Genomic DNA, 15,083 nt, shown 5'->3' on the forward strand with positions numbered 1-15,083 from the left:
GTGTTAGCCTGTTTACTGTAAAGAGTCCTAATAGGGGCTTATGGTCAGTATAAATAGTAAATGGGCGACCATACAGGTAATCATGAAATTTTTTTACGCTGGCCACTATAGCTAGAGCCTCTTTATCGATTTGAGCGTAATTCCGCTCAGGTTTTGACAACGTTCTCGAATAGAACGCTATAGGGGTCTGTATTCCTTCTGTAGTTAAATGGCTTAGGACCGCTCCGATGCCGTACGGAGAGGCATCACAGGCGAGACATAAGGGCAGCTGTTCGTTAAAAAGGGCTACGGTTGTGCTGCTGGAGAGTAAGTTTTTTAGGGAGTTAAAACTCTTATCATGCTCAGGGGTCCACGTCCAGGGTTTGCCCTTGTCTAGTAATCTATGTAAGGGTTCTGCAATGGAGGCTTTATGCGGAAGGAAGGTGTGGTAAAAGTTGACTAACCCTAAGAAAGCCTGAAGTTCTTGTTTGTTTTTGGGGGTCGGTGCTGTTTTGATAGCTTTAATTTTTGTGTCAGTGGGGTGAATTCCCTTAGCGTCTATTTTAAACCCTAAGAACTCTGTTGAGGGCACCCCGATGGAGCATTTGTCTTTTTTTAATTTGAGACCAGCCTTCCTGAACCTTAGGAGTACCTTAGTTAGTTTGTCAGCCAGGTCATTTTCTGATTCCCCTGCAATTAGGACGTCATCAAAATATGGGCAGACCCCGGGGATTCCCTTAAGTGTTTTCTCCATGATTTCCTGGAAGATTCCCGGGGCTGCAGAGATGCCAAATTGAAGGCGGTTAATTTTGAATGCTCCCTTGTGGGTGACTATTGTTTGAGCCAAAGCAGTGTCAGGGGTGACAGGCAACTGTAAATACGCCTGCGCCAAGTCTAATTTGGCAAATATGGCGCCTGACTTAATGGCCGCGAGGATGTCTTTGACAGCCGGGACCGGGTAGGCATGTGCGTTTAAAGCGAGGTTGAGGGTCGCTTTATAATCGGCGCATAATCTTATTTGGCCGTTTGGTTTAACTGGGGTCACTATGGGTGTCTCCCACTCGGCCCCTTCTACCGGTTCGAGGACCCCTAAGGTTGTTAATCTGTCGAGCTCCGCTTCTATTTTTTCCCTCAAAGCGAAGGGAACCCTTCTGGCCTTGATTCTGACAGGCATCACATTTGGGTTCAGTTTAAGTGATACGGGCGGTCCCGTGTATTTCCCTAGTGAGCTGTCAAAAACGTCCGCGAATTGACGGCAGACGGATTCCAATTTTGACAGCTGAATGGCGTTGACACCTGTCAACGCTATTCCTAGTGCCTCAAACCAGTCTAATCCTAGCAGGCTTATTCTGTTTTCTTGGGTCACCAAAATAGGAAGGGATCCTTTAAATTTTTTGAACTCTACGGAGACGGAAGCTTTTCCCCGGAGTTTAATGGGCGTTTTCTGGAAGTCGGCTAGGCGGAGTTTAGTGGGTCTAAGGGCGGGTCCTTCCTTACTACGGTTACAAATGTCCCTGTACGTTTGCCAAGAGATTAGTGAGACGGAGGACCCAGAGTCCACCTCCATCTCACAGGGAATTCCCTGAATCCGTACGTCCACCTTGATTTTGGGCTTAAGAATGCTGTGGACTGTATGTTTCTCCGCCCTCCCCCTTACGTTGGACACTGGGGTCCCGGGGCTGTGCCTAGCTCTGCGTGTATATGGGGCCATACCTTCGGCTGTCACCTCCAGATCGTGCAGGTTTTCCCGGCTCCGGCTGCGGCACACTGCTTTGAGGTGGCCTGTCTTCCCGCACCCGTGGCATTTGGCACTGCGGAACCGGCACGTTGCCCTAGGGTGGCTTCCGCCGCAGCTGGCACACTTCGCCCTGTTTGTCGGGAAGTTGGCCCCCCTCTGATTGTTGGCAGGGCCCCCCCTGTAGTTGCGTTGCATCCTCAGTTTCTCAAACCGCCGTTGCACCGCGTCTATATCTGTGGGGCCGTCGTCGTCCTCAGAACCGCTGAACCTGCCGTCTTCCTGGTGCACGGACCCCCGTGGTCCGCTGTCCGGTACCCGTCGGTCGTCTCCGTGGCAGTCTTCGTATGCGATGACTTCTCTAGCCACATCGGTCATTGTCATTTCAGGCTTGGCGATCAGCTTCTTCCTCAGCCGTTCGTCCTTAAGCCCTATGACAATCTGGTCCCGGATTCGGTCTTCCAAATCCGGGAACCGGCACCGACGTGCGGCATGCCTGACCCTGGTTATGAAGTCATTTGCTGGCTCGTCAGGAAGCTGGAGTTTCCGAGCGAAGTTCACTCTCCAGTAGAGTTCTGACTTGAGGGGCATGAAGTATTTACTCAGCCCCTCAGTGAGGTCTGCATAGGAGATGGTGGCGACCGGCTCCGGGGTGAAGATCCCCACAGCGGCATCATAAACAGCGGGGCCGCTGAGCCAGAGGAGGGCGGCCGCCTTGGCCCGGTCATCTGTGATCTTCTTTACTACCAGGTACCCTTCTACCTGGCCCAGATGCGATTCCCAGCCTTCTGGGTGGCGGGTATCGAATTCTCGAATGTGGCCGTGGTTCGTCATGCTGTCTGTAATGGTGGGTGTCGCTGCTTGCGTTGAATGGAAGTTTGACTTTCAGTGACTTCAGCAAGTGACCAGCTCGGCTAAGGGGAAAAATCTCTTCTCCCCTTAGGTAGTGACTTCAGCTAAGCAAGCAGCATCCCACCTTCGTCGCCAGTGCTTTAGCTAAGAAGCAGGCGAGACAGCAAGTTAACAGTTTAACTTTTTATTCTGAACCAGGCAAGGAACAAGGGAACATGACATCTATTTATACTGACAGCTGCCGGCGGATTGACCAATCAGGGGTGAGTCTGCTCCCGCGCCGTGGTCGCCGCCAATCGGGTTCGTCCGGTTTTGACAGCTCGGAGCTGTCATCTGTAGCGCGTGTCAGTGGTTGGCGCTTGCGCGGTTTCGTCCGGCAGCTTTTGACAGCTGTCAAAAGCTGCCGCGGTTTTACCTCAGTTCTGTAACTTCTGTTTAACTAAAGTAAATAACAGTTAGTAATACACAACAAAAACCTCCTGGCAAAATCAATGAACCAACACAGGTTACTTTCCTACAGAAACAGTTCCAAGAATCTAAGCAAGTTTTAGAAAACCATCAGTATAAAACAGGGATCCGAGTGCTTCATGAGGTGGTTGCAATGAAGAGAATGATTTCTTGGGTAAATGGTTTGGTGAAGGATAGAAAGAAGAGTGGCTGACAAGACCACCCCACCCATTAATACAACCACTCCATTTACTAACCTGGTGACTTTAAACAAAGGGAACAGAGTCCAGGTTTCTTCCCTCCTGCAATTCGCCCGACGCCTGGTTAAGGACAGGAAAGGAGGACATTCAGGAACAAACAAGTTCAGAAGGGCATTGGGAGTAGGCAACAGGTTGGGATGAATGGAGTTGGTAAGAGATAAATGCATCAGATAAAACAGTGGTGTGGATTTCTTTTTTTAAACAAATATCAGAAAATATTTTTGTTTAAAAACCAAACATGATGAAAAATGGGGAAGGAGAAGCAGAAGGGGAAGGAGAGAAGTTTTGCATCACAACATGTAACCCTGGACAGTTTTGTACATGCAGATGGCTTGCCTGCTACTACAACAGACACAAGGGGAAAAATTAGGTTCATGCAACTTACCAGCCATTTCAAAACAGAGAAACAGATAAGTTGCCTGTCTTACACATAACCTGATATTCTGGCAATTGATATATATACAACTGCTTAATTTATAGAACATGAGCAGATGTGTTGCAGATGTGGCACCTGCAACCTAGAACTTTTGCAAATCTATTCTGGGACAATGAACACACATCTGGCATACTGGGAGCATGTAATAGGCACTCTCACAAGCTGCCGATTTCTTCAAAATCTCCATTGTCCAGAGAGCAAATTAATAAAGTTACTCCCCACCCTGTAGCTTCCAAGGATGTCTCTACCACTTAATCTTATTTCATCTTCGGGCAAAATCAGATAGATCCATTTCCAAAACATTGTTACAGTTTCTAAGAGTGCTTCTGGGTTTATGCATGACCCAAAAAAGTAACTAGAAATACTGATGAACTTTAAGGCATATGTTTTATAGCATGCTAACTTCCCATTTATTTTTAATGTAAATCACCCCAATGGATGCTTACCTGATGCTTATCCTAAAACTTTTGTCTATTCTTTTAAGTGCTGTGGAAGTCATTGTAATAGCTACACCTTCTTTCACCTATTAGCCTTCCTATCAATTTCATCAAGTTGCTGGACTGTACTACAGTAGATGAAAATATGTATAAGGTGAACAGAAGAGCTTCTGATGATTTGTAAGGCTTACCCATCAGCTCCCTGGTTGGGAATTGGCAACCTAGCAGCTTTAATAAAATATTCTGAAATTTTCAGTTTATCTATAAAAGGATATGCAAATGTATAGGCCTTATGCTTCTAGAATACATTTCATATTTTGTGGGCATTATTAGGCTTGTATGTATGCTGCAATTATAAAACAGAAGGCAAAACTTGCAAAATAGAAAGTTTAGACCAGAATTTGAATTCCCAAGAATTCCAGATGTCATTTAAAAATAAAAAAACAAGTCTCTTGATTTATAATAGTGTGTTTATATAGATTACTCAATAGGTCTCTAGAAATCAGGGAGCTGATTACAGGAATTCCCATGCAATTAGCAAGTTTTAGGATCTTGCATATATTTTTTTTTGTAGAATATGTTGTTCCAAAAAACTGAAGATACCATATACATACATGTAATGTGTATATGTATACATACACATGTACAATATGTACATGTCTACACACAAATACACATAAATAAAAGAAAATTCCTTCTTATCATACCTTTTAAAAGTTACACAATTATCAGCTTATCAGAACACTTGTTTATTTTCTGCTAAATAAACATAATTTATTTCCAGTAAATTATAAATATGAATAAATTATCAGAATAAAAATATGATTGCCATTAGGGATAGAGGAGAAATGTGTTTAGTTCTCATGTGAATGAAAATATATCTACTTCGACATTTCTGAACAATTACATTGCCAGAATACTTTCACAGGAAGACTCTATATCACTCTGAAAGTAGCTGCAGATTTCTTCGATTTTCTCCAATTGCCATCTTTTGCTATTCCTATACCCACTTTCCCATAAAGCAAGCACAATCTACATGATGCAAATGAAGTACATCCTCAGAGCCAATGTCTATCAACTGTTGCGAATAATATTAACTTTGAGAAAACTACCTTGTATTTAGGAACAACCTTTTGTTGCTTTTTCTGCAAAGAAACGCATCCTTAGCTGTACATTCTTACAGGAGTGATTGGATTTTCATAGATAATAGTGTACTGGTCTACTTATGGCATTTTCATAGATAAATAGACTGTACTGAAGTATTACAAAGTGGCATACATTTCATATTACCAAGCTGCTGATTATACTTGTAGATCCTTTTGCCTTTTTCTTTAATGCGAAATAGCTGAGATCTTGCCTATGGAAGATTCTGTAAATCATCCAAAGTGACACGTCTCATTTCTATTTGAGTTTAAATTATCTTCTTCAATCTTCTGTAGAGAAGACTGATTGGACAAGATATTTAGCATTTCAACTCTCAAAATTCCTAGGTAGCAGAAGAGACTGTAACATTCATACAGCATATACACACACATATTTACAAATTCTATCCTAAATGGAATTTGGAAGCAATGATCAAAATAATATAATGCAATAGATCAGCCTCCCTAATATGATGCTTTGTAGCAATGTTGAAGAAATCAAGTTGTAGTTTTGGATCTGTTGTAGCAAACAAAAGCCTCTGCGTATTATGAATTCTATTGTTTCAAATTTAACCACACAAAAAAACTGGAAATGGATGAACAGATAAAATGAATTAATTTCCAGGTTTTGTAATTCACTATTGACAGATGCAAGATGAACGGTGCTAAAGAGGACTTTATCAAAAAAAGGGGCTCATATTATGGAATGATGGCATCAAGATCAATAATCTCTTTTTCTGTATTCCAAATATGGAGGTTTGGAACCAGTCTGTGCATAGTGTAATGTTTTACATTTGAGCTTGGGAGTGAAAAGTTGGTCTAACTCAGTGTTTCTTAAATTTTCTGCTCTCAAAACCCCTTCCCACTTTTAAAAATTATGGAGGACCCCAGAATAGCTTTTGTTTGTATGGATTATATATATCAAGATTGACAGTATTAACCCATTAGACAGTAACATAAATAAATATTTTACATGAAAAAACTAACTTTTTAACAAATAAAAAATGAGAAGAGTGACATTTGCTTTATTTAATTTTTTGCAAGTATCTTTAATATCTGGTATATAGTAGACCCCCTGTAAGGGTTTGGAAGATTCCTAGGAGTCCTCAGACCACACTTTAATACACAACTGTGGCTTTAATTCCCTCTTACTTTCCCCAGCCCTCTTTTCAATGCGCTCTCCAAAGCCAAAAAGAACCTTATGCCTTGAAAACTGGGTGCCAGGTCCTAGAAATAAACAGCACCCAAGACTGTTGTATTTCATATTTTACTTCAGTAGGATATAGGGCAATTCTCCTATTCCTTCCTCACTGTGCTGTCCTATTCAAGACTCCAGGGCCTGGCTGGAGACAAGGGATAAGTGAGCAATAGATGACACTGCTTAAAAGCTTTTGCAAAAAGTCTCATTTCACTAGAGTTGGCAGAAGTTGAAGAAAGGCAGACCAACGACCAATGACAAAAAAAGAACTGGGACCTCCACTGTCCTTCATCCTTCAAGGCATGTTGCCACATGACCTTTTTGTCATATTTTTCTGTTCCTGGTCTTCTAGTTGTCACTCAGCTGCCAGACTTTGAATTTTTACTCTAGCTCCTGCAACACTGACAAGTATAGGGCAGAAAAGCTCATGACAAGGCTTATGCTTGTTTCTCCCCATCCATTCATCTCACCAGTTCCAACATTCACAATTACTGCCATTTACAAAATGAAACAGCGAAGAACAAAGGAATCAGGTAAGAGTCGGTTTCTGGGAATCTGAAAACCAAATTCTTCAGATTCAACAGAACTTCAGTTTAGTACTCTTGACCAACAATAAGTTTTTTGCTGTTGCCTTCATAAATTTCCATACTAGTCTTTTAGTGACACCCACCACATAAGTTGGATTTCTATTTTCATAATCTCTCTGCAAACCTCCATGCTTATTTGATTCTTTTTTATAAATGTTTTTCCATATTACAAATCTATTATGATTATTTGATTTGCCTTATTAAGGACCTTTAGCTTTGATTACTTAATTTCTCTGTATATTCATCAAACCACAATTACTCTATATTTTTACATTCCCCATCTAATGCACCACAAAGAACAGATGCTATATGCTTTTCATATAAATATCAGCGTGGTAGTTCTGTCAGATGCTACATACACTTATAAAGGCGTAGGAAAATATAGGAGAAAAACTTTCCCTCCCATCATTTTACTGGATCTTCCATTTCTTCAATACTATTCTGAATTTGCACTCAGGCATCAGTAAAACTCACTGCAAACCAATGTATTTTTTAAATTATATTTGAAATTCATGCTCATGCCAATTTGTCTCCCCTGTTCTTCTTCTAGAGCCTTTTTTAAGATCTTTTGATGCACTACTGTAATTTCAGATCTATGATATTTTTTTCTACTAATAGCATCTAAGAACACGATCATGTACAACATGTTGCAAAATTGGATCACCAAGAATAAATGAGAAATTTAGCCCATCAGAAAATCTATTCATTTTGAACATGATAAAAATTCAAAATAATCTGGAATTGTGCTTTGGGATTCCACATTTTTTCCACTATTTTGACTTATTTCACAACTCAAAAAATCTAACAAAAGTGTATGTAAAGAAAAAGATGCACATAGAAAATATAACTAGAGAAATACATGCATAAATGTATTTCTCTATAAAACAACTAGTTCAAAGCAGAGCAGTTTAAGAAAAAATAGAATAATAAATGTATATGTTACATTCATGCATAATAGAAATGTATTTTTTCTGACAAATTTCAGAAGACTGGAGTCAAAAGAGAAAACGAAAACTATTCCTATTATTATTATTATTATTATTATTATTATTATTATTATTATTATTATTATTATTATTATTATTATTATTATTATTATTATTATTATTCCTCTTCCATGTCTACATCAAACTGTAAACTGCCAGAATGAAGCCATCTTCTTAGCTTTGTCTTTGGCCAAAAATAAGTCTTTACCAGTACATGTTTCTGGTAATAGTCAAGATATATTGCTCTATAGTCTCCTTCCTCCATCTGTTAATTAGATTTTGTTCTAGCATACCCTCAAGAATGTTTGTTCTTGCAATAAAGCTTTTGTTAGATCTGAGTTGGCATGCTTAGGTGGGCAATGCCAATGAGAGGATATGTCTTCTCAATTAATGTAGGTTTGAAAAATCTGTCACGAAGCGTATTGCTCCACTAATGGCAATGTCAAACTTGTTTCTCATGCGCAGATGCATCCCACACTGGAGCAACAGCAGATATAATACATCAACATGCATCAAAATCAAAAGCCACTTGTAGAAAGCAGGCTGCACACCTATGCCTCTTCCCAAGGGAAATCATTTCTAAGTTTCACCACTGTGGAAAATGCCACTTTAGAATTCCTTGCATTGTTGTATCTTCTTATCCTATGTCCTCTGGGGCAATAGATACAGTGAAAGTTATGTAGGGCAGCTATGCATTACTGCTTTGACACACCTAGTGCTGTGCCTCTAATTGGTTGGACTAATTTCCTCAGAGTTACTATTAGTTCCATGTTCTGTTTGTTGTTTCCATTTCCTCCATTGATAATAGAATAGATGCCATTCCTTTGATTCATTTACTTAGAATACAGCTGGATCATGTATTTTTTTTTGTCTAAATGCAATTTCCTAATGAAGGTTTTCTTCATAAAAAAAGCAGCTGTTTTCAGAAATCCTTCTGAGTTATCATTACTTTTTTCCCTTCTCTGCAGGCTTATTTTGCTGCTAAATGCTATTCCCACAGCCTTCAGTCTTATTTGGTTCCAGTAGCTAATGTTGAATTTAGAATGTCTCGTTGATGTGATTTTTTTTCCCCTTTCTCATAATGCAACAAAAAATTAAAAAAAATGATTCTGTTGAAAAGAAACCCATACAGAAAGAAAAAATTTGCTGGATTAATTTTTCACAAAGAGTACTTTGTTAATTTGTTTTAGCAATAATTTATTCTGAACTTTTTACACCCACTGAATCTGAAGATTATGCATTATTTTAAAACCTCAAGTTATGTGGGAAAACAGCTAATAAATTCTTTAGCCCTGAACCTGCAATAATAGTTCATCATTAGCCTCTTGCAAGATAACAATCTAATGAAAGTAGGATAGGCAAAACAAGGTCGATTAACCCTCCAACTCAGTTTCTGTTTGAAAGCTGACATCAGGCTCTTGGTAGTTGACTCAGCTGAAAGTAAGATTCCCACAGAGTCTTCTTTAACAAGATTTATTGAAACATTAAGGAATAAAGCTACAAAACCTCTAGCAATTGGATTATGTTCATTTTAGAATCCATTTATCTTTCACGTCATTAGAGTGCAGACTTAAAAAGTGGAGCCAATGTTTTCCCAATGTCTTTCCTATGAACCAGAGCGCCAATTTGTCTTTTTCCAGATAACAGAGGGAAGTATAAAAGTTTTTTTATAAAGTCTAAATACCTTGGATGAAAGGGACTCTGACACAACCTGAGCTTCTGGGTCAAATCTGTTACTGACCTTATGCTACTGGAACAAGAAGAAAAAATACTACTTTACCCCAACCTTTAAAGAATGCAACCCCTATATTTTTAATATAAACAGAGTGTAAAAATACTGAAAGTGGAAAATAAGGAATGCACCAGAACTAACCTCCTTTTGAACCCAAGAAATATTTTACTCATTTTACTCTATGGGAAAAAATACTGAATGATCACTGCCCAAGCTGTCATGTTCAGGTGGAAGCAGAAAGCACTGAATCCAGGGCTTTTTTTTCTCATAGAACACTCAGAACGGAGTTCCGGCACCTTTTTGGGATGGAACCTTGTAGGGTAGGCAAGGTGGGTTGTATGAGATGTGTGAGTTCCAGCACCTTTTTCTTTTACAAAAAAAGCACTGACTGAATCAAAAACAAAAGGAAAAACTTGAATCCTTGGGATGAGTTCACACAACATAAGAAGTCACAAACTAAAATAATATGATTTTAGTTACACATATTGCTGCTTATAACCCATGATTAATAACTGGGCACAGGATGAACCCAGCCATTCAAAGATTCCTGCCTGCTCAAACGCCCAATTGGCCGGTAAAAAAGAATGTAAACAAATCATACATTCCATATACTTTAGATTTCTACCTCTGAATACCAGTATTATTTGAGCAATATTTCATCTATGCTGAGCCACATGCTGCGTACATATGCTGAGTCACATATCCTATGCATATGCCTTTGGCTTCCTGCTAAACAGCTGCAAAAAATTTTACATTGCAGACCCAGGTAGGTTTGAAAGTTGTCATATTTCGTTGTGCAGACTGAAACAAACTGTCAAAGAATTAAAGGGACATTCAGGGTTTAATCTGGGCCAGGGTTAAACTACAACACTGATGTCAATTCATGGGCTGAGCCCCAAATACATGAAAGAACAGAGATGTGTTTCTAAACATGCAGAGTGCCTTTCGCTCACCACTGAGTATCTGCAACAAGCCCCTCATACATCTGGGAATAGGGGCCAGTATGATATCTCTTCTGGAAGACTCCTCGTCAGAAGACGAAGAAGAACTGGACATGCCACAGGCTTTGCACGGCTCAGGGACAGATGTGCCACAGGCTCCACACGGCGCAGTTCCAGGCTCAGACCACCAGGAGGCAGATCGTCCCTCTCCTGGGTCAGAAGGAGAAGCCGAAGCTCCACCAAGCCCTAGGGAACATAGGCATTTGCAGGTTCAGTACCACAGATGCAGCACACATCCAAGAACAGGTCTCCTGTACAAGAGTGGAGCCACAGACACAAGGAGGAATTACTTCTGTTGGATGTAATGGCCAGCACTGGGACATTGGCAGAGACTACAGATGGAAAGAATGTCTTTGAATATTTAGTGACCAATACAGCCATTCTACTTGCCGAATTGGCAACATCGTCATTCCAAAGGCTTCAGTACAGTAGGCAGTCTTTTCAGGTCTACCACTGTTAACATTGTGAACAGGGTATGAAAAAGGTATTTCAAGTAGTGTATTGCTATAATATATCTTTCTTTTAATCACACCTGTTTATCACTGCAAAAATCAGTTTGATGTAAGGTTAAACATCTGAGCCAGGTACCAGGTGATGGTGAGATCCAGTCTGCTGGGTGACCTTAAGCCAGACATTCTCTCTCAGGTCTAGGAAGAAGGCAATGCCAAATTGCTTCTGAAAATGCTGCCACAAAAACTGCATCCGGGCAATTGCCAGGAATCAACTCTGATTCCAAAATGCACATACACATACAAAACTACTTTCTTTAAAAGAAAAATATAAAATGCAAATTATAAAGAATGGAACCCCAACATATCTTTTTACACAACAGAGTAAGCTTGTACCCCTGCTATAAAACAGACTTTTGTCTACCTCATTCATATGTTCCTTAGCATTTTAGCTTACCCACTTTTGTTTGTTGTTGTTGTTAGCTGCGAAGTTGTGTTAGAAAGTTGGTTTTTATGTGGTAGCTCATTTTTAATTGTGTTTTAATTATTGCATTTTATCTTTAAATATAATTAATTTACTTTTTCTGGATCTATGAACCAAAAACATATGCCAGTGGGTGGCCATATACATTTGCCAATAAATTGTGCCCTCTATGTTTATGGGTGACTTTTGACACTTTCGGGGAACTGATTCTTTTAGTTCTTTAATTCTGGAATCTATAAATATATTAAGAAAAAGTCCATCTTTTAATTAAGTGTCAAAATAAATTTCTGAAATCTATGTAAATTCTGAAAGGCACAAAATATAGTAATGCTTGTACATCCTATTTGTAAGCAGCAGAATGGATGCCTTTCTACAATTAAGGCTTCATCATGAAAATTGGTTGGAAAATGGCATGGCAACTCTGAATTAACTACAAGAATGTTGATTTTTTTCCTCCTTCCTCAGGAAGGAAGAAAAAAAAAGAAGATTCTCAGTAGCATTGTCCTTGAGCGTCCTTTATCGGCTTTTTACATGCAGTGCAGTGAATAGGGACAGACTGAGAAATCCCCAAATGATTTTTGCTGATTTCATTTCTTCTTTCCGTCCCCACCCTTCATTCGAGTGAGTCCACTAACACAAAAAGGAAGGGGAAAAAACATTAAAAGATGGAATTTCAAGAACAACGGAGGCTAATTACCATTTTATCCATCTGAAAAAAGTGAATATGAAGGAGGAATCTTAAACAGAATTCTGAGTACAAGTACCTGAACATTTTTGCAATCTGCCCCTGTTACAAATGTTAAGTCTGCTTATTCTGAGTATGACATTTCCTTAGCCACCTTGTTTATTTACCTTCTACCCTTGCCCTGGGGACTTTGGTGCAGCATATACTATATGAGAAAAGTTTTCTGATGCCAGAAAACTGGAGCAACGACCTTGTAAGTTAAATAGGTTATGAAATAAGGATTCATTCAAGGTCTGCCAGTAAATACATATCCTATGTATGGGTAGATTTAAAGAGGTAAATTACAGGCTGGTTTACATACTGCACAAACACACAGCAAACTATTTAACATGTAAACCTTAGTTGAGGTAGGGTACAATAATGCTCTCTAAAGCATCTGGCAAGTTGATCCCATGCTGAGAGGTCTGAATCAATGGAATTATTGTTTTCCCTAAAACCTTTTCCAATATAATCCATCCCATTCATAAGATGGCACAATTAGGGACAACTAGATTGAGCCCAAGGGTCACCAGGAAGGTGGTGTTAACTTCTGGTTTCATTTTTTTTAATTTGGCATGCAATTATATTTATTTTTCCATGACAGAGCTGAGAAAAAAATGACTGACAGATGCAACCAGTGAGCCTTTGTGACTGAGAATACATAAACAGTGCCTTGCTAGATCAGATCCCTGTCCATCTAGTCCAGCAGGCTGTTCTCACAGTGGCCAACCAACCACACAAGGAAGCCCAGCAGATGATTTTCTAAGGTAATTGCACTGCCATCCAGGCTAATTTCTGTTGATCCCCATGTCTTCCCTGAATTGCCTGACTCTTTTCTGAAGACAGCCAAGCTGGCCACTCATTAAAAGGGCTTTAAACTAAAATTGAGGGGGAAGGGTGACCAATCTTTAGAATCTCTAGAACACAAAACCGATCGTAAATCCCAAGAAAACAAATCAAACAAAGAAGTAGGGAGTGATGAGAAAAAAAGAAAAAAATCAAACAACAATCAGGAGATCTAGGAACATACCCATGGACAGGCATAAAAGTCTTAAATGCTTATATACTAATGATCAAAACTTGGGGAACAAACAGGGTGAACTAGAAACTCATGACTGGAATGGCCTGATGGATGGATACAAACTGTTCAAAAGAAACAGACCTATAAAAAGAGGAGGGGGAGTTGCACTATATGTAAGAGAACGCTACATATCTACAGAAATGCACATGATCACAGATAAAAGCCCTCCAGAATCTATATGGGTCAATATAAAAGGGGGAAAAGTGACACTGCAAAAGGGTATACTACAGGCCACCCAACCAATTAGAAGAAATAGGTGGAATCTTTGCCAGCCAGTTATTTTTTTATTATTATTATTAAGTTTATTGTTTAAAAACATTGGACATAGTAAGCGGGCTGACAAACCTTCTTGTCTACAATGTTCAAATATATATATATACATGTATATATGTACATCAAAGATACACTTAAATACACTTAAATTACAAATCAGTGAAATAACACAATATTTAAGACAATGAGCTAGTCTGTAAAACCTATTAGAGACCTTCCTTTTTATCCCTCCAAAGATACAATTTGTTCCAAATTCTATAATAATCTGATTGATCTTTATTCTTTAGTTCCAAAGTTAGTTTGTCCATTTCTGCGCAATCCCAAATTTTCCTAATAACCTCTTTTTCTCCTGGGATCTCATTCTTTTTCCATTTTTGCGCAAATGACATTCTAGCTGCTGTGATAATATGGATCGTCAAATATAGCACATCTTTAGGATATTTCTCTTTCGTAATTCCCAACAAGAAAAGTTCTGGACTAAACTCAATATCTTGTTTTAGTATTTCTTTCAGCCAAATCCAAATCATTCTCCAAAATTTTTGTGTTTTACTGCAAGACCACCACGTATGGAAGTATGTGCCTATCTCTTCAGAACACTTCCAACATTTGGGAGATGCTGTTGTATACATTTTTGCTAGACGGGCTGGGGGAAGATGCCATCGATAAAACATTTTAAATAAATTTTCTTTATACGATGAGGCCAGTGTTATCCTTTTATTTCTGTCCCAAATTGTTTGCCAAGTACCTAAGTCAATGTTATGTCCTAAATTGTTAGCCCAAATCAACATGGGATCCTTCACTTGCTCTTCAAACAGCTTATATCCCAAAAGCAATTTGTATAATTTCTTTATCTGTTTGGAGTCTGGGCCCAATAATATTTTATCCAATGCTGTTTCAGAGGTATATATCCCCCATTCTTTTTTATCCTTCCTAAATCTTGATTGGATTTGTAAGTAGGCCCACCAATCGAGTTTTATACCTTGTAATTCTAGTTCATTCCTAAGTTTCAATTCCCCCTCCTCATTCATTTAATAACTGCCAGCCAGTTATTAAATGTATGTAGGAGGCATACCACAGTAGTAATGTGAAACTTCAACTGCTATCAGCTGGGAGACAAACCCTGCAGCGAGCAGCAGATCAAACAGATTCCTAACCAACCTAGCTGACAACTTTGTCATCCAAAAGGTAGACGAGGGAACTAGAAGTAAAGCTATACTGGACTTAATTCTTACAATAGAGAAGAAATGAAAGAGACAGCTGAAGTTGCCAGAACCTTGGGG

Source organism: Vipera berus, assembly GCF_964194415.1.
Source record: "Vipera berus genome assembly, chromosome: Z".
NCBI lineage: Eukaryota > Metazoa > Chordata > Lepidosauria > Squamata > Viperidae > Vipera > Vipera berus.